The following is a 19078-nucleotide window of genomic DNA, read 5'->3' as shown; positions in this document are numbered from 1 at the left end:
TCACCCAAAGCGGGACTCGTGTTCACCCGATGTGGGACTCGAACTCAGAAGCCGTGAGATCACGACCTGAGCCAAAGGCAGATGCTTAACCACTGAGCCCCCCAGGCGCCCGTCCACATCTGCTTTCTATCTGGGAGAAGGATCTGCAGGTGGAAAAAGGTGGATTTTCCTTGAGAAGGGGATAATCTGCTCCAAGATAGGGGAGGGAGGCCAAGGAAAGCTCCTGATGGCTTTAAAGGTGCTCTGCCCTCTCGGGAAGCTGGGAGGGAGGGAGGATAACGTCCAGAGCCCTGAGAGAGCCGGGGGAACATTCTGGAAGTCTGGGCGGGATTGTGGGTAGTTCTCTCAAGTTGGAGGAAAGAGAGGAAAGTGCCACAACCTTGTGGTTCCCCAGAAACTACTAGAACTCACCAACCTGGGTCTGTGATCATCAAGAAAGGAATGTGGTAATGGTCAGCATGGGGTCACCAAGGACAAATCAGGTCGTACAACCCCGGGTAGTTCAAAGGCGATCAGCCTGGTAGATGAGTGGCAGGTGTCCCACATCGGAGCCATCACTAGAATGTTCTCCTTCATCCCGTTTCCACATGTGCTCCTGCTACAGTCCAGGTCACTTTATTTTCTTTAAAGCGCTCCTCTGAATTATCTCATTCATTTATTCGCTTGTTGGACCGCTCTGTCTCGTCTCCCACCCTCCCGTCAATGTAAACTCCCTAAGAGAAGGGACATCATCCATCCCGTTCCATACAGTATCTCCAGCCCTTGGAATAGTACCTAGCACACATAAAGCGTTCGAGAAGTATGTTTCGAATGAGGAAGAATGTGAATTTCAGCAAGGCTTTTGACCGGTTCTCATGTACAAGATGGAGAGGGTAAACCAGAAGATGGCACATTCGGGTGGACAATTAGCTGGGCGAACGATGAAGCAGTGTTGCCGAATGGAGTGCAGGGGTCCCTAGGGGATTACCACAGGGCTCTTGGCACTATCCACTCAACGGCTTGTGCTTGGCATCTTGGGACGCCCTCTAAGTGTGCTATTCGGGGCTGAACTAGTCCCACCACACTTAGGTTAGGGGGTCAAGTTTACCAGAGATCGATGACCCTTTTAAATGGGTAGGTGTCCAGAGGGGAGTGGCTGGATGGGGACGGTGGCTGGAGTGAGTGGTAGTGGGCAACCAGGATACCCCAGACATTTGTGGAAGGGGGATTAGACTGATTCTGCGGGGCACCTGCAGAAGTCACAGGTGTTCTGGGCCAGTATGGGTCCGATGTTCCTAACCTTCGAGGCTGGCCAGCACTGGACGAGACCTCATGGGGATTGAGAGTGGCCTTGTCACTGGGGGCATCCAAACCAGGGGTCTCTGGCTGGGGGCCATCCCTCTATGCCAGGTAGGGGGAATCCTTGCCTCCAGGAGGGGGCCCTCTGGAACCTGTGGAGCTTCCTTGCAGAATGGGTTTGCCTAGCGCCACACCAGCTGGCCCTGCCCGCAGAGGAAGTCTCCTTGAACCTTGGGCCACAGCGCACCTGCTGTGGGAGGGGCTTCGGGGGGCGGAGAACCTGATTCTTGAGCAACGCGTTTCAGATGGGAAACAGCACAGGGCAGAGAACACTGTCTGCAGTCATTCTGTGCGTTTTGCCCTCTACTTCCTGGCAAAGTAGGCAAGTAAGGTGGGGAGACCGAAAACAGAAATCTCACCTCTTTTCCTCGCTGTCCTTCTTCCTTCCCACTCCCCTTTGTCTCCCCTCTCTTCCTTTGTTTTGTTTGCTCACTCTTCTTTTTAACGAGCTAGGTATTTTAAAATCACAAATATCTGACCCAGGAACATGAAGGTCTTTCACAGGTGGGTTTAAACCTCTCCAACCAGAGAGTTTTCTTCGTTTTTCTTTTTTTAAAGTTTATTTGTTTATTTATTTATTTGGAGAGAGAGAGAGAATCCCAAGCCGGGTCCTTACTGTCAGCTTAGGGCCCAACCCAGGACTCGAACTCACAAACTGTGAGATTATGACCGGAGCTGAAATCAAGAGTCAGATGCTTAACCGACTGAGCCGCCCAGGCGCCCCCAGAGAGGTGTTTAGATTAATGAAGTATCCTGAGAATCTGAATTTTGGAGTGGGCAGGGAAATTTGGGGGTCCGAGTGGAGTGAAGGGATTTGGAAGGGAAAAGGGAAAATTATGTTTCATGTCACTCGTTAGGGTTTTAAACGCCCAGAGCCTGGGAACCCAGATCTGGCCACTTGGGGCCCCAGAGCCCAGCGCCGGGCTGAGCGGCCACAGTGTCACTTCATCGCCCCCAAAGCTGAAGGACTCGGGTGTGAGAGACACAGGTGCGGCCGGGAGGTCACTGGCTGGATAGGCCCCTGAGCCATTTACTCATTATTTTCCCCAAGTCAGACGACCGGTGTGTTCGTGGTCCTTATCTAGCCTCTTTAAGACTTCGTGCCTCCATCTGCAAGTTGGAACCGGATGAGAGCGCCTCCCTTATAGGGCCGTTGTGGGGATTAAATGAGATAAGGAAAGTAAAGGGTTTGGCTCCAGGGCGGACAGCATTGAGGGAACGGGGCTTGGATCTTTTCTCCGGGAGGGAAGGTGATTTCGGCAGTTTCGTTGGCCGCCACGAGGGGGAGCGCCGGCCCAGTTCCTGCCTCGGGTCCCCGGGCTGCGTGCACTGAGCACCCACCGAACGAAGGGAAACGAGAAGAGGAGCGGGAGGAGGCAGAGAAGGTGGTGGTGGTGCGGGGGCGAAACGCAGTAGGGGTGCGGGGGGGCCGTCCAGCGTGTTTGCAGAACCGGCTGGCAGGAAGGACGAGTGAAGCAGGCCTCCCTGGAGCAGCCTGCAGCCCTGCAGAGGAAGCTGGTCTCCGGAGACCAGCCATCTATCTCCCTGCCCGCCCCAAGCCGCTGTCACCACCCCTCCTCCCCCCCACGCGACTGAGGACGCGCTCACAGAGGACTTCCGAAGACAGCAGAGTTTTGTCATGACCTCAGCCTCCAGATGTGATTTGAAATACAGTCTCCCGTGAAATATCTTTTTGTATGACTGTTGCCCCTCAAGCTTCTGGCAGAAGGAAGCAGGATGGGGCCAAATGTGGGAATCGGGAGCCACTGTCGATGCAGCGAACGCTCTGGGCGGTTGCCTCTCGCCCCCCAAAGCCGGGCTCCTGTTCTCAGCTCTGTGCTTCTGGGGCTGTGGCTGCAGACCCCGCCTCTCCTTTGCAGGCTGGGTTCAGCCGAGAGGACCCCCAGGAGGCAGGAGCAGGGGGAAAAGAAGAGGGAGAGGGGACTCCTTGTTTCTTATTTGGGTACTGTCCCCGTGATTTTGTCCCGTCCTGGTGGCAGTAGCAGATTGTCCGCTGCCGGCTCCCATCTCTGCCCCCAGAAGCAGCCTCATGATGCCTTCTTAGAGTCTCCAGCCAGCAGCCAGCTGGGCATCACCCCATCTGGGAGGCCTGTGTCCCCGCTCTGCCCGGCCCCTTACATGGTCCTCCAGCACGAGGGGTAATCGCTGTTTCCTATTATTATTTCTCCAGTGCCCCTCTCCCATCTTTTTCCTCTCAGCCCCTCCATCACCTATGCGACCAACTCCCACGTTAAATTCGCTCTGTTGAAATAACTTTTCCGACTGGAGCCCTCAGGGGGTTTTGGCTCTTGCAGAGAATGGAGAGGAGGCGAGGGGAGTGGGAGAAGGGCACAGAGACAGAGTTGGCTTCAGTTTTGTAACTTTGTCCCGAGGCAGAGTAGGGGAAGTGGTGCATGTGCCCCCGTCGGGGTTCCAGGAGCTGGTTTTAAAGGTTGTACAAGCTACTTCCCCAAAAGTGTTCCTGTGTGTCACCTGGAGAAAGAGATGAGCGTAAGAACAAGAAAGGAGGAGAAGAAGAAATAGAGATGTACATACCCTTCCATTCTTTCTTTGTTAGCAACACAGCAAAGGAAAATGTTGGGAGGCTTCCTGGCTCGGGGTCACCTTCAGGGAAGGGGAGAGACAGAAGTGGTTCGGGGTCAAAGGGCTCTGTGCTGGCGGGTGCTGGGAGGGGTCTGGACAGAGGGCAACAGGCAAGACCCGTGTTCCCAAGAGGCGGACCAAAGAAGATGCCAGGGTTGGAGGGGGCTCTGAATGCCAGGGAGGAAGGTGGTAAGCACAGCTTTACTTTGGAATTTTGCTATGGCACTGACCTCTCCCCTTCTGGATAAAACAGATTAAACAATAGATTTTTTTAAAGGCCGGATACGAAATAATTTCTACCACACTTTTTCTGCGGTATACCTTCTGGAACGCCTCTACGTTTGTGTGAACAAACGAATGGTGCTGGAGAAGGCTGGGATACGGTGGTCACCCTCAGCCTTTCTTGGCTCAGCGCCAGGGGCCCGGCAAGCAATCTGATGAAACAGATTCTTTGAGGGCAGTCGAAGTTTTGACTGGTGCACGGATGGTCTTCCGCTGAGTCATATTTTCTCGCTTAGTGTTCAGGGCCATCCTGGAAGAGAAGCAAAGAGAGATAACAGCTTTTAGTTTTAGTTCTGGGTGTTCCCCTGCCCAAAGAGTAGAAAGACCTGGGCCTCCTGGGCTGCCGGCCTGGGGTCCCTTTCAACAGCCCCTGGAAATGCTCAGTGTGTCATTGGGGAGGGCGATACTTATTGCGGTCATTTAGGCAAAGTGATTAGCATTTGGCCTGAGCGCCAACCACAAGCACAGTAGCGATCCCACCTACCATGACGTATGTGTCAGATGAGGTTGACTGTGGGCTTTCTCTGATCGCAGCAGTGGATTGCCTTCTGTCTCGGGCTTTGTAAACTCAGGCTTCAGCTACACTTTGCTGGTCGTGAACACGCAGGAAGGCCCCACACAGAGGAGTGGGGGAGTCCCCGAGTGGCCCCCCCAGTGGCCCTTCCTGCAGCTTCCTCCTCCTCCCCCCCCCACCCCTTATTTGGTTTGTGACGAAGCTCCTTTTAGGCTCCTGTTGTTCGGGGTCTCCCTGCTGCCAGAGACGCTGGCCTCCTTTGCTGCTCTCTTCTTTCTGGCCCGAGACAGGGAACTGCAGGACGTGGGGATCCTTCGTTGTTGTTTTTTTAGAGACAGAGAGAGAGAGCACAAGCAGGGGATGGGAGAGAGAGAGAATCTTTTTTTTTTTAATTTTTTTTTTTTAATTTTTTTTTTCAACGTTTATTTATTTTTGGGACAGAGAGAGACAGAGTATGAACGGGGGAGGGGCAGAAAAGAGGGAGACACAGAATCAGAAACAGGCTCCAGGCTCTGAGCCATCAGCCCAGAGCCCGACGCGGGGCTCGAACTCACGGACCCCGAGATCGTGACCTGGCTGAAGTCGGACGCTTAACCGACTGCGCCACCCAGGCGCCCCGGGAGAGAGAATCTTAAGCAGTCTCCGGGCCCAGCGCCCAGCGTGGGGTCCTACATGGGACTCGATCTCACGAACTGTGAGATCATGACCTGACCCAAAATCAAGAGTCAGACACTTAATGGGCTGACCCCCCCCCCCCCCCCCCCGGGCGCCCCAAGGATCCTTTGTTTTCTTTCCAGCGGTTCCTGAAGTTGCTCCTCTCCCGTGCAGGTGTCTCCCTGGGCTCGGGCCCTCCCTCTGGCCTCTGTCACTTCCCCACGAGAGGAAGACAGCCTGTCTTTGAACGAAGTATCCTGATTGAAGATGAGGTGTGGGAGTGGGTTATACTCAGACACGAGTTACTCCTCTTTATATCAAAATATTCTGTTAATTGTGTCGGGGCCCGTCATGTTCCCATTAAGCCGCTTTACAAAAGACACTCAGATCACGGCACGGTCGGCTCTGGAGGCCAGCATACACAGAGTGCTCAGTAGAATCTAGAAAGATCTGAGCAACTTGAGTGCTTCAAAGACCTCCCCCTTTGAATCTTTCAACGGCAGATGAAGCCATTTACAGAGGCCACGGAATGGAGGCTCCAAGGCTTTGAATTCCCGCCTCTCTGAAGAATCCCATGGGTACGTAAGGATGCGTGACTCAGGCCATGAAGATGGGAGGAAGGGTGTTTTGGGCCTTTACCTGATAGAAGCTGCCATCGGCCCAGCAAATCAAGTATTCCCTTGCAGACCCAGCTGGTGGGGACATAGCCCCAGACTGACCACTGTCACCCCTGAGAGAGCTCGCCAGGGGCCCAGGGCAAGAATGCAGCCATCTCCCTGTGGCAGGTGCAGTGGGGCTGGGCTCCAGACGGCACTGCCCAGCTGCTGCACCTTGGGGCACGGGGGACACGCCACGTCGAGGGAGCAAACAGGGCCCCTGAGCTGTCCACAGTGTGTGGACACGCCTCTGTGCACGCGCACCTGTGTGTGTGTGTGTGTGTGTGTGTGTGGTGGTTTCAATGCAGTAAGTCACAGACTACTCTCTTCTCTGTTACTATGTATTATGGCTGCCCAGGCAGTGAGCTCCATTAATGAATTATTGATTCCAGGTAACAGAAGCGAGGGCTTCTCCGCTCAGAGAGGCTCCAAATAATAAGGGAAACACCCCAGGCTTGTGCGTCAGCTCTGCGGCATTGTGGATTTTCACAACCCAGGCCGAGCCCAGAACCCCAGACTTTGGGGCCGGAGCCACCACTGTGGCGGGCTCGGTGAGCCAGAAGCCTGGGGTTTGGGGGGGGCTCAGTGGGACTCTGGGAGACTCACGGTCTGCCCCTCTGAGGGGATAGTCTGGGAGTCTCCCCAGAACCGTCTGCCGCCCAATCCCGTATCTGCACCTCTGCCTGGTACCCGCTCCCGGCATCGCACCTGCCTGGCCCCAGACCCCAGGCCCCAGTCACGGTGAACCTGGGCTGAGCCAGGGGGCCCGGGCCTCTCGGGCCACACAGCCTGTACTTGGGTCAAGATGCAGTTTTTACTTCAGAGGATCTTTCCTTTCCCTCTGCAGGATCTCCACCTCCCCGCCCCACACAGACATTCAGGGGCGACTCAGCTAATGGGCCCAAGCGCATGAACACTGAGGGCAGGGTTTTCTTGGGGGTGTGGGGGGAGCGTTGATGGCATTAGGCTTGTTTCTTGGGCCCCACGAGGGTGTCCTTTCTGAGGGCTCTGCAGGAAGAGGAGAAAGGAAGCTCTGGGCCTCCTCCCCCAGGCCCAAGGTGACCCAGAGAGGCAGTCCCTGCTGCCCTGAGTCACGTGGGTTTGGTTTTGCTGACTCTGCGAGCAGATACCGGATGTTGCTTTCGTGGTTGATTTTATGATCGCCTGGATCTGAAAATTTTCAGGGAAGTGGACGTGAGTGGATACAGAGTGACTTTCTCCTGAATTGACCAGTGTCCCATCAAATTGCCGTCCACCAGGAACCTCGGAATGTGACTGTGTTTGGAGATGGGGCCTTTGCGGACGTCATCGGGGAAGATGAGGTCATGCCGGATGGGGGTGGGCCTTACTCCGATGTCTGGCGAACCGATAAGCAGAGAGAACAGATACGGGAGACATACGGGGAGAGCATCGTGTGATGACAGAGGCAGAGATTGGGACGACGCTACCACAGGCCAAGGGACGCCAAGGTTGGCTGGGAGCCACCAGAAGCTGGTAGAAGCAAGGGAAGATTCTCCCCGAGCCTTCGGAGAGAGCAGGGCTCTGTGAGAGCCTGGATTGCAGACTGCTGGCCTCCATAACTGTAAGATGAGAAATGTCTGTTACCGAAGCCATCCAGCTTGTGTTACTTTGCTGTGGCAGCCCTACAGGAACCTGGCCCACCCTCCCAGCCCCTTCTTCTTTCCCTCCGTGGAGCTGGAAGGGCAGGTGGGGCTCCGAGGAAGAGGCACCACCGGGCTTTCCCTTAGGGTTGCCCTAGTCTCGCACACACACACAAAACGAAACAAAACAGAACAGCGGACTCTGTTAAATGTGAATTTTGGATCAACAACCAACAAAGTTTTGAGTGTAAGTATGTCCCAAACGTGGCCTGGGACATACTTATACCGACAATTATTTCTTGTTGATCTGAAACTCATTTTTAGCTGGGGGGCCTGCATTTTGTACCCCACTTGTAGCCCGCTGCCCCTGCTTGCTGCCTCCCCGCCCTGCCGTTTCTTTGGGCCCTTGGCTCACCGAAGGGCCTCTAGGGCCCCGCTCTGACCTGTGCCCGCAGAAGTCTGAGACGGTGGCTGACGAGCCCAGCACAGAGCTGCTTCTAAACCCATTCGAGCTCCTCTCCCCTGGCTCCCTGAGCCCTGCCAGCAGCCTGCAGTCTGAACATCATCTCTACCAGCTGGATGCAAGTCTGGCAGGATTGGAACATACGCAGGGGGGAGGCACAGAGGGAGCACCATGCCTGCCTGGGGGAGGCCTTCCAGCAGCAGGGAGCCAGCCTCCCCGTGATTCCTGCTGAGCGGCCCTTGGCATCGGCTCTGCACTTTGATTTGCTCTATTTTAAACGGTCTTCAATTTCCCTCCTGGGGGAAGGGAGGGGAGGGGGGGGAGGGGGGGAAACGGAGGTGGGCGTGTGGAGTGAATCAGGGGCGCTCGGGTGCCTTTGGAAACCCAGAAGCCAGCTGGTGGAGTTGTGTGGAAATCTCAGGACCCGGAATTGTCAGGCAAAGGCACCGTGAGGTGGGGAGCTGCCAGTGGGTCTGGCCGGAGCACGGGGTCTCGGGGGTCGGGGGAGGGGGAAGGTGGCCGAGAGGACACCGCCGGGGCCGGCGGCCCCGCCGTTTGGGAGGAATCTGTAGGACTTGGTAACTGATTTGGATACGGGGTCAAGGCGATGCTGAGGACACAAGCCTGCATTCCAGGAGGGCTGTGGGGCCATTTGCCAAAAACGGATCCCAGGAGGAGAAGCAGCAGCTTGAAGGAGAGGCTCCGAGCTGGCAGCGTGGTGGTGGGATGTCCGCAGGCAGAGAGGGGCGCGGGGGGCTGGTCACATTCCAAGAGGGATTGTTGATAGGGTGCAGCATGCTTCAGAGACACCCCACATCCCAGGGAAGACCGTCCATCTGCGTTGGGGGCTGGGACTGCCCGTGTCCATAGGTGCCGTCGGATTTACCTGTCAGTGGACAGGCCCAGGGCTTCAGGGCTCAGGGCGAGGGCGGGTCTGTCACGAACAGCACTGAGGAGAAGAAGCCTGCTGTCACAGCGAGGGGAGTGCACAGTGTGAGTCCGTAGGCGTCACACTTGGGCCCGCCCCCCCGCGCAGCAGAGGAAGGGGCCTAACTCTGGATAAAGAGCAGTTCTGGAGTCCTCAGAGGTGGTTAGGGCCCTGGCTCCTGGGCCAGGAGGCCCTGAGCTCTGGCCAGGAGGCCTCCTGGGGCTCCTCGACAGAAGGGGCACGTCGGGGAATGAGGTAGTTCATTCTTTCATTGCTCGGTCACCTGTTTATCTAGCGAACGTGGAGCCTGGGGACCTGCCTGACAGCGCGTCGGAGGCCGGGGACACAAGCACGAGTGACCCCACCGGGTCTAGCGTCTGGGGTCAGCGGTGAATCGCCACGGAGACGGGAGGCCTCCCGCACCAGAGGTCACACCCTGGCCCTGCTTCAGGCTAAGGCTCATTTCACTTCTGGGCACCTGGGTGGCTCAGTCGGTTGGGCATCCGACTTTGGCCCAGGTCATGATCTTGTGGTTCCTGAGTTCAAGCCCTGAGTCAGGCTCTGAGCTGACAGTGTGGAGCTTGCTTGGGATTCTGTCTCTCTCTCTCTCTCTCTCTCTGCCCCTCCTTCCCCACCTTGTGCTTTCTCTCTCTCAGAATAAATAAGTAAATTAAAAAAAAAAAAGAACAAAGCTCTTTTAGCTTCAGTTTCCTCATCTGTAAGGTGGGGAGATAGTCCAATCTACCTTGAGTTTCGTGACGACTTTCTTGGTATGAAAGAGGGCCCAGAGGAGAGGGACTGAGGGCCTCGTGTCTGACCTGTCCTCTCAGAATACTTGAGTATTTAGTGTCGAGCCATATTTAACCTCTGTCTCAAATCTCGTTTAGATCTTGTCAGAGCTGCTCAGGTTCAAATTCTAGTTTTGGCATCTGTAAGCTGTGTGACTTTGGATAAGTTACTTTATTTCTCTGGGCCTCAGATTCCGCAGCTTAAAGAGGGAGATAATAATATATCTATTGTGCAGGGATTTCTTCTCTTTCTCTCTTCTTTCTTTCTTTCTTCCTTTCATTCAAGACAGAGAGAGTGGGGAGGGGCTGAGAGAGAGGGAGAGAGAGAATCCCAAGCAGACTCCATACTGACAGCACAGAGCCTGACATGGGGCTCGAACTCACGAACCGTGAGATCATGACCTGAGCAGAAACCAAGAGTCTAAGCTTAACCGACTGAACCCCCCGGGCGCTCCTGTTGTGTAGGGCTCTCTGTGGAGGTGAGATCCGGTGCACGGCAGGTGTTTCTGCAAGTGGACGATAAGAAACGCTGGCTTAGCAGGATGTCGTAACAGGGCCACAGCCTGTGGCAGGCGGAGTTCCGTTCTCTCCCTTCCTGGACCACAGGGCGCTGGAGAAAACCCGTCTCTCTCGAGATCTCTACAGGGATCCAAGGGCGAAGCCCACTGGAAGGGTGAAATGTGCCGAAATAGGAGAGAAGGCATGGTGTCCCCCCCGTACCCCCTTCCCGGGGGAGAGGCCACAAGCGCGGGGAGGCTGAGGACAGATCCCGGGAAAAGCCCACACTGGGGACAGCAGCAGACGAAGGGGTCCCCTAGAGAGGCAGGGGATGGGGGGAGTCGAGGGTCCGGGTGCCAGAGCCGAGGGGGGGTTGAAGGAGGAGCTTATGGAGTGAACCCGCACGGCAGGGAGGGCAAGCAAGGAGGAGGGGACCAGGAAGGCAATGGCCTTGCTGACCAGATGTTAAACAGCTGTGGCAGCAGCAGAAGGAAAAGTGAGATTGTTCAGGAACAGAGGTGTCCTTGTGAGGCGTTGAGAGCGAGACTCCTTCCAGGAACTCTGGCCCTGAGGGCCCTGGAGGCAAGACGGCAAGAATAGAAGGGCCTGGGCCAGTGTGAGGGGAAAGCTGGCCCACGCTTGGTGGCGTTACCTCGACTTTTCTCCTTCAAGGGTTCCAAACCCCAGGTGGAAGAATGAATCAGAGCCCCCGCCCCCACCCCCACCCCCACCAAGTAGTTTAACTTGTCCTGCTGTGTGGATGGGACAGGTTCCCTGCAGCTGGCTCTCTGTGCCTCCTCAGTGCCCGGTCCATGAGAAGGAAGGAGTTTAACTGGCATCAAGACCCACAGCTAAAATCCGTTGCAAACCAAGGGGTGAGGGGCCTCAAAGGGTGATCAGGCTCTGTCCCCCCGCAGGACCTCCCTCTGGCTTCCTGCGAGGACCTGTCCAGGGACGGAGATGGGGGTGGGGCGCTGGCATGGTGGGTCTTTATCCTGGTGCGGGGCAGCTCTTTCTTCCCAGCTCCTTCCTGCTGGGCCTGAGGACCAGAGGGATGTGGGGGAGTTTGGATGCCTGCCGGGGCCGTCAGGGGGCCCCGGGAAGTCTGGTCGGTCTTTGGTCAGCCCTGCGCTCAGAAGCAGTGCCATGCGCCCTTTTGCCCAGTTTTAGAGAAGCATAACATTTTTATTTACTAACTTTGTTTTTTTTAAGTTTATTTATTTATTTTGAGAGAGAGAGAGAGAGAGAGGGAGGGAGAGGGAGAATCCCAAGCAGGCTCTGTGCTGACAGAGCCCGATGTGGGGCTTGAACTCACGAACCTTGAGATCGTGACCGGAGATGAAGTCAAGAGCCGGCCACTCGACTGACTGAGCCACCCACTTGCCCCTATTTACCGACTTTAAACAAGGGAAACAGGACATCATACTCTTCCACTTCGGTGGCAACAACAAAGTCTGCTTTTGCTGTCTCCCTAATAGGGCCAGCCGAGGGAGAGGGGTGAGGTGAGGAAGGAGGGAGCTGCACCAAGAGGGGCCCGGCCTCGGGAGAGAAGGCATCCGCCACCCAGCGCGAACCCACAGACCCCAATTCACGGACGGCGGCAGAAGGAGGCGTGGGGTTCCTGCTCTGTGTGGCCCGCGTGCCCCTCACGCCCCGTGGCTCGTGGCTGTTGGCATCACGGGAGCCCCTCCCCTGTGACCGCTTCACTTTGAACTCTTCGTTAGTTCCTCGATAATTTAAACCACTTCTTTCTACCCCGTTAAATGGCTGATGTTTGACAATTCAAAGTTTATTTTTTGAAATAAGGGCGAATGTTCTGGATTGGCCTTCTGGGTGTTTCACAGAACGGCAGCTACTTGGGATTTCACCACGTGTTGGGAACACAGATATGGGGGTGCTTTTCGAACCCCCAGCCCTCCTGGGAATAGCACCGTCCCCGGGCCTCATGGGGGCCAAGGAGCCAGAGCAGCTCATGGCTCGGACAGGGCACAGTGCACCCATCAGATCTGGATTTGTGCTCTGGTGCACCAAGCAGGTGCCAGTGTAGAGAGGAGCCCAGTACAGGGGGCCAAGGCCCAGCCAGGGAAGGGATATAAGCACCACGTGCGAAGGTACAGCGGCGTGAAGGGATGGGGTTTCTTGGGAAATGGCAGAAAGTCCACTTAGCTGGGTCTCAGGATGCGTCCAGCACGTCGTGGCCTCGAGAGGGTGGGCGGGGACCGGAAGAGGCTCGGGGCCTCGTACAGTGACCTCGGAGCCTGGATGTCAAGGGCAGCCAGGTGCTTGGGAGGAGCACAGACTTCGTACTGAGGCAGACTGGGATTACGGCCCCAGCTCCTGCAGTCCAGCCTTGGGTCTCGGGCCAGTTCCCAGCCCGGTGGGGGTGGCAAAAGCCTTGAAGGAAGCCCGGGGGCCACATGTCCGAGACTCCTGCCATCATGCACCTGCACCATTGGCAGTGATCCTGATGACGGGCACTCAGCAGCCCAGCCCTGCCCCGGCTGGTGCCTCGTGCACTCACCCCCACTGCCTGTGCGGTGGGTTTCTGACCTTGTGCTGCCCCAGAGCAGGGAGGGCCAGGGGCACTGGGCCTTAGGGGCGACCCTGCCCCTCGGGAGCCTGACTGTAGGCAGCATAGGTCACATGGAACACTGAACCTAGGTGGGTGCAGTTCCAAGCTCTGGACACCTGCTAGTTCACGGAGCCTCACAGCGACGCCCCCCCCCCCCCCCGCCCTTGGAGCCATACCCCCAATTTACAAAAAAGAGGCACAGACGGTGAAGTAACCCATCGAAGTTTCTGCAGCTCTTAGCAGAGCTGGGAGACCCAAGCAGACTGGATCTGGAGCCTGTACCTTGACCTTTGCCTGCCCTCTACTCTGTATACTTCCTTCCTACTGCTCAGGTCCCAGCTCCTCCCGGAAGCTGCCGGACTCCCCCAGGCAGAACTGGGGTCCACAGCAAACACCAGTCTGTTTAGAAAGAATCCGCGTCTGCCTCCCAACTAGACATGAAATCCTAGAGGACAGGGGCCTTTCTTTTCTGGGCCCTTCCATCGTCCCATGTAGGACGCCTACTTCAATTTGAGCAGCTGGGCCTTTGTTTCGGTTTCCTGTGAGGTTTTGTTGGCGTCAAGATCCACACATAAAAACCATTGCAAACCATGGGACGAGGGTTCTCAGCGGATCCTTAGGCTCTCGCCCTCTGTGGGGTCCCCTCTGGCTTCCCTGTGGTGGGGTTCCCAGGGAAGGAGATGGGGTGCCGGCATGGCGGGCCCTGGGGGGGGGGCTCCTTCCTCCCAGCTCCCTCCTGACAGCCATCTGCCCAGCTGGCAACCCCCTCCGTGATGGCTGCGATAACTGGGGAGGAGAGGACCCATAACCAGGGACATCCCGGGAGACCCGATGCTTTCCTGCCTGGGTGTCAGGCGTCTGTCTCCATTCTTCACCACAGCAAGAAACCAAGGTATTCATTTAGGTAGACACTCTTCGGTGTTAACCACGGACAGGAGTTAGGGCACGGGAGGATGGGACATAGTGGCTCAGGGGCAGAGGTCTAGGCCCGCTTTAAAGATGGGGAAGACCGAGGAGCCCAGACAGCAGTGATGGCCTCGCCTGGACCGGGCCGAGTCCGGACTCACAGGCGGTTCTCCGCCGCTCCGAGCTTTCTCCCAGCTCTGCTGCCTCTCCGGGGAATTGCTAAGTTTGATTAACTAGAGCATTAATTGGCGGAGGCCGCCCAAAGAGCCCCGAGTTGCGGCAAGGCTGGTCCGTTTCCCTGTGATTTGCAAGGGCGGGGCGAGTGTGCGACCCCATCTTAACAAGCGGCAGAGTGACTGGGGAGTAACTGCCTCCTCAAAAGCCAGCGCCCTGGCTCTCCGCCCCCAGAGAGAATCGTGGTCCCTGGGGTGTGGCTGTGGCAGTGGGGGGCTGGCGGCTGGGAGTGAAGCCAGGAGGGGAATTATGAAAAGAGGGTCTCCTTATGCGGAGGGCTGGGGTCTGCTCACAGGGCGAGAGCTTGTGTTTTGGGAGTGGTTTCCCAAGCGGCTGGCAAGTACATCCACTGGTGTTAGAGCAGCGAGGAGGGGCTGGTCAGAGGCCCAGGGGGTTGGTATAACCTGGGCCATTGGTGGCAGAGTCAGGTAAACCCAAGGGTCCTGAGATGTGTAAGATTCCTCCTCCCCGGTGACTCTAAGGGGGTGTGGGCACCCGTGTGTGAGTGTGTGTGTGTGTGTGTGTGTGTGAGATCCCATGCCTGGTTTCTCTTTCCCCATCACTCCAGCCCCCCAGAGGGCAGGAGAGGAGCTTTACCCTTACTGGGGAGTTGGGGAGAATGAACGAGGCGTTCTGGGCTCATGGGGAGAACGGGGGGGGGGGCCTCACCGCCCCACCAGGAGGGGGTCTGCTGGGGAAACGGGGCGGGGTATCTGGATGCCAGCCTGTTTTACTTCTGTGAAGCTACTTTCTTCAACTTGGTCGTCATTTAAGGTGATGTTTTGGCTTTAATGTGCCAGCCTTGGTCTTTTCATTTCCACGGAGACTCGGGTCGGGGATGAGGGCTGTTGGTTTCACACGGGCCTCCAAAAATGAGGATGGGCTCTCGCAGGGGCCATTTCTGAAGGCAGGACACCAGAGTTCAGGCTGCTATTGAAACGTGGCATCCCTGGGGGGCACCCGGGGGGCTCAGTGGGTTAAGCCTCCAACTCTTGGTTTCGGCTCAGGTCATGATCTCACGGTTTGGGAGTTCGAGCCCCACGTCAGGCTCTGTGCTGACAGCTGTGGAGCCTGCTGCTTGGGATTCTCCGTCTCCCCTCTCTCTCTCTGCCCCTCTCGCACTCTCTTTCAAAAATAAATAAATAAATATTTAAAAAAAAAAAGTGGCATCCATCGGCTTCTCTGGGTGACAAGGGAACAGAAGGCCGAATCCCCATCTTTCCTGCCATGGCCGCTGCAGGGCTGGTCAGATGAAGGAGATGGCTGTCCCCACCGCTGAGGCCAAGACGAGGGGCCAGAGGCCCTGCTCAGGCCCCTGCGGCCCAGTGAATCTGGAGGGAGTTCACTTTTCCAGGATGTCACTCTAGCACTTACGGGGAGAGCCAGGCTCCCTCAGAAATAAAGCGGCCACTCTGAATCTGAATTTAAATGATCCGTCCTGTCCTTCTGGGAAATTCTTCCCGGCAGCAGGACAGTTCAAACACGGAGAGTAGAAGGGAAACAATGAGATAGCTCGGGGTGGGGGCGGCTGCAAAACTCAGATAGCCCGCGGACAATTCCTGGGAGGAAGGGCCTTATTTTGATCTGCCAAGCAAGAAGAACATTGTTTGACAAAGTTTCTGCCTGACGTGAAGGGAAATCTTCGGGGAGCAATTTTGCAAGGACCAGGCCTCGGTGAGGTAGTGCATGAAGCAGATGTAATCGTTTTATGTGTGAAACTCTGGGCAGGGCAAAGACGGGGAAACGGAGGATAATTGGAATCGGCCTAACCAGGGAGAAGAGGGGGAGGGGGGAGGGGTGGCTGCCTCTTCGTTTCCGGTCTGGGCGCCGCGGCTGGGGCTTCGGTCACGGTCTTCACCAACGATGCGCAGCACTAGGGGGCGCTGGAGCCCTTCTCGAAAGTGCCGGGGCAGCCGCACTAACCTGGAGGGGGGGTGCAGGAGGAGCCCGTGGCCCCACGTCCTCCCTGACCCGGACCCTCCTTGCGATTTTAGGAGAAGGAGAAGAAGGCGTCCTCAAGGCCCTCCCCACTGTGCCACCAGATGTTGGCCTGGCTTTTCATTTCCGCAGGAGCCAGAGCCCCGGAGGTTCGAGGGAAAGACCAGAGGGCAGCCCCGAGCTGGAGGGGAACCAACGGAAGGACGCTCTTCCCTCCGCTCCCTCCCACGGGCCGCTTCCCCGCTTCCCCGAGGGCCCTGAGCACGACTCTCCTTCCGGGAGAGGGAGAGCATCTTCTCTGCGCGTTGCAGCCGCACTTGTCAACCCCAGCCCCTCCCCGCTCTCTCCCGCTACAGGGTCGACCCTAGAAATAATGTCATAGCTGAAGTGAGGAGGTCATAAACATCTGCTTGTTTATAACCGTTTGTTAAGTAGGGTGGGGACAAGCGACTCTAGTTTCCTGTGACGTCCTGGGCAATTATTTAAAGTCAATGTGGCCTACCGCAGGGCTGTGTATGGTTTTCCTTCTAAGCCTGAGAAAGATACGTGTGTCGATACAAGTTGAAGGGTTTCAGCCCCGAGAGCTTCTATGAGGGTAAAACCAGTGAGAGAGAGAGGAGAGAGAGAGAAGGCACGTGAGAGCAAAGGGCCTCATGTGTGTAGAGACAGGAGTCCCGGATGACTTTTTTGTAGACCAGACTCTCCCTGGCATTAATTCTGAAGGAAAATTTGGGATAGGGTGGTTTCCTCACCTAGATGAAGGTCATTCATCACTTTCGTGATGGAAAGGCCAGGTTGAAAGGAGCCTTTGGTGTGCGTCCTCCCAGACCTCCGCCGGGCGGCTCCGTTTTCAGCCTTTTGATCCCATAGAACTTGTCCTTGTAACTCCTTGGGTATTTATGCTCCCCTCACACCCACACTCACAAGTTAGCTCGTGAAAATGTTCAGGAATCCCTTTTGACCCAGTCAGTGGACCACTTGTAAATCCTGTCAGTTGTAGGCGGTGAGAGTTGCCCTGTACAGAAAGAGCCATGGTGGGTGGAATTCAGGAAATCGTGCACGCATGTAAATGGAAGCCATTTCCCTCCCTAAATGCAGGCCGCACGCCCGGGGCCTGGGCCCAGCTCACAATTCACTCTATAAGCAGTAAACGGGAGGGTGTAACCAAGCCACTGTCTTGCCCTAAAAGTCACAATTTATGCTCCTGATTTTAATTTTCCTCAGCTTAGGTCCCAAAAGGATTGATTAAATTTGCTTAGTGGAACCCATTAATGCTAAACTGAATCATGATGTTGCCCTAGGTTTAGAATCGGTTTATAGTAAATTCTCTGCACACGGGACTCTGGGAATCCCGTATTCCTCCACGACAGGATTTGAAGACAGTTCATAAATGAAAAGGTTTACTCAATTTACCTAAAAGTTATTAGTGATTAACTGACATCAAGAGACCACTGCTTGCAGAGGCGATGAATAGAAAATGGGAACTTTAGCAAGAGAAGCTATTCATTATGTGGCAGGTAGAAAACTCAAATGGCTTACGAGTACCTCTTTGGTATCTGGCTTAACTCTGTGGTTAAAATGGGTAATCGTGACTTATGACTAATTTTTATTTTATTTTTTCTTAACATTTTTTTTTTAAAAGTTTTATTAATTTATTTGAGAGGGAGGCAGAGAAAGAGAGAGAGTACGAGCAGGGGAGGGGCAGAGAGAGGGGGAGAGGGAGAATCCAAAGCAGGCTCCGCATGGTTAGTGTGGAGCCCCATGTGGGGCTCGAACTCAGGAACCCTGAGATCGTAACCCGAGCGGAAACCAAGAGTCGGCTACTTAACTGACTGAGCCGCCCAGGACCCCCAAATTTTTCTTTTTTCTTTGGTTTGGTCCGATGACCAAAGCCAGAGGCATAGCTTGTGGAAAATCTAGATAAATAGCTTGACACGTGCATGTATGCAAATCAATGGTCATTCTTTTTAGAAGTCTTTTCAGAAATTATGCAGTCATTAATATTGCACAGCAGACTTTCTTATCTAAGACGAGGGGGCCGAGGAACCAGAAATATTGGCAGGCAGAGGGGAATTCAAGACACATGCCCTGTTAGAGGGCCTGGGGCATTTTTATGTGGTGAAAAACGTCTGTTACGACTCTAAATGACTGCTGCTTTGGAAAGACTAAGGGCCCTGTGGGAACGAGGGTGCGAAGAAGCATCCCCAGTGCCCTCCTGGGTAGTGTTATCAGGAGACGAGCCCACGCAGTGGAGGGTGCGGACAGGAAATCGTGGCTCACCTTGGCCAGAGCCACTTCTGTGAACTTGAACAACACGCTCACAGTTTCCTAAGTCCCTGCAGGCTCCACGTCTAGAATGTGATGCGTTGCCTGGCCTGGGGTGCTGGCACATGATCACTGCCCTAAAGGAGAGTGAGATAGAATCTGGGTATTCGGGAACGAAGTGAATAGCAAAGTCGTCCTTCAGGGCCCCCCCTCCCTCCACTCCGGGGGTGGGCTGGCTCCACTCCGCAGGGGCTGACCGCCCCCAAGGGGGGTGGGTGCAGGTCGTGCTCTTGTTTGGGGCCCATTTCCTCCTCTGCTTTACAGCAAGGGAGCTGCTGGGAGCGCTGCCCGGGTGGTTTGCCCCAGACAGAACATGATGTGGGTCGCTGCCTTCCGCCTTCCCCTTTTGGAATCCTTCATTTCAAAAGCGCTGCAGACAGCCGATTTCGCTGTTCAGCAGGGGAGAGAAACAGCTTCATTTGGGAGCAGACCAAGATAAAAGAGAGAAAAGATGGTGAACAGAGAGCAGGGGGCAGGCAAAACTGTCTCCTCGTCTCTTCAAGGGCTTGAGGGCTGGTGCCGATTGGAGGTGTTTATAATCAGGTGTTGTGCTTCCGTTCGGGTCGGGCACTTGAAACCGCGTGCAACTGTTAGGTAACGGGTGATGCATGTCAACTGGTGAATGGGACAGTCACAGAAGTGCCGGCAGCATACCCCATACCCAGAACGTTCTTTTCGGAGGTGCCATTTTTACCTACAGCGCTTTTCTCTGTATTTGTTCAGACGCTGCTTTCAGGGAAAGGAGTGTAGAAGACGGAAGTAGGAATCTGCATGTGT

General features: G+C 55.6%; 1 long non-coding RNA gene across 1 annotated transcript; it reads left to right on the top strand.

Moving 5' to 3' along the window:
* Window positions 1-7157: 7157 nt before the first annotated feature.
* LOC123584914 lies at window positions 7158-12134 on the top strand. Its single transcript, XR_006705749.1, has 2 exons — window positions 7158-7630; window positions 11805-12134. It is a non-coding gene; the product is annotated as an uncharacterized LOC123584914 (long non-coding RNA).
* Window positions 12135-19078: the final 6944 nt, after the last annotated feature.

The sequence above is a fragment of the Leopardus geoffroyi genome, chromosome B1 (genome assembly GCF_018350155.1).
Source record: "Leopardus geoffroyi isolate Oge1 chromosome B1, O.geoffroyi_Oge1_pat1.0, whole genome shotgun sequence".
NCBI classification, from domain to species: Eukaryota; Metazoa; Chordata; class Mammalia; order Carnivora; family Felidae; genus Leopardus; species Leopardus geoffroyi.
This window is presented reverse-complemented; position numbering and strand designations above follow the sequence as displayed.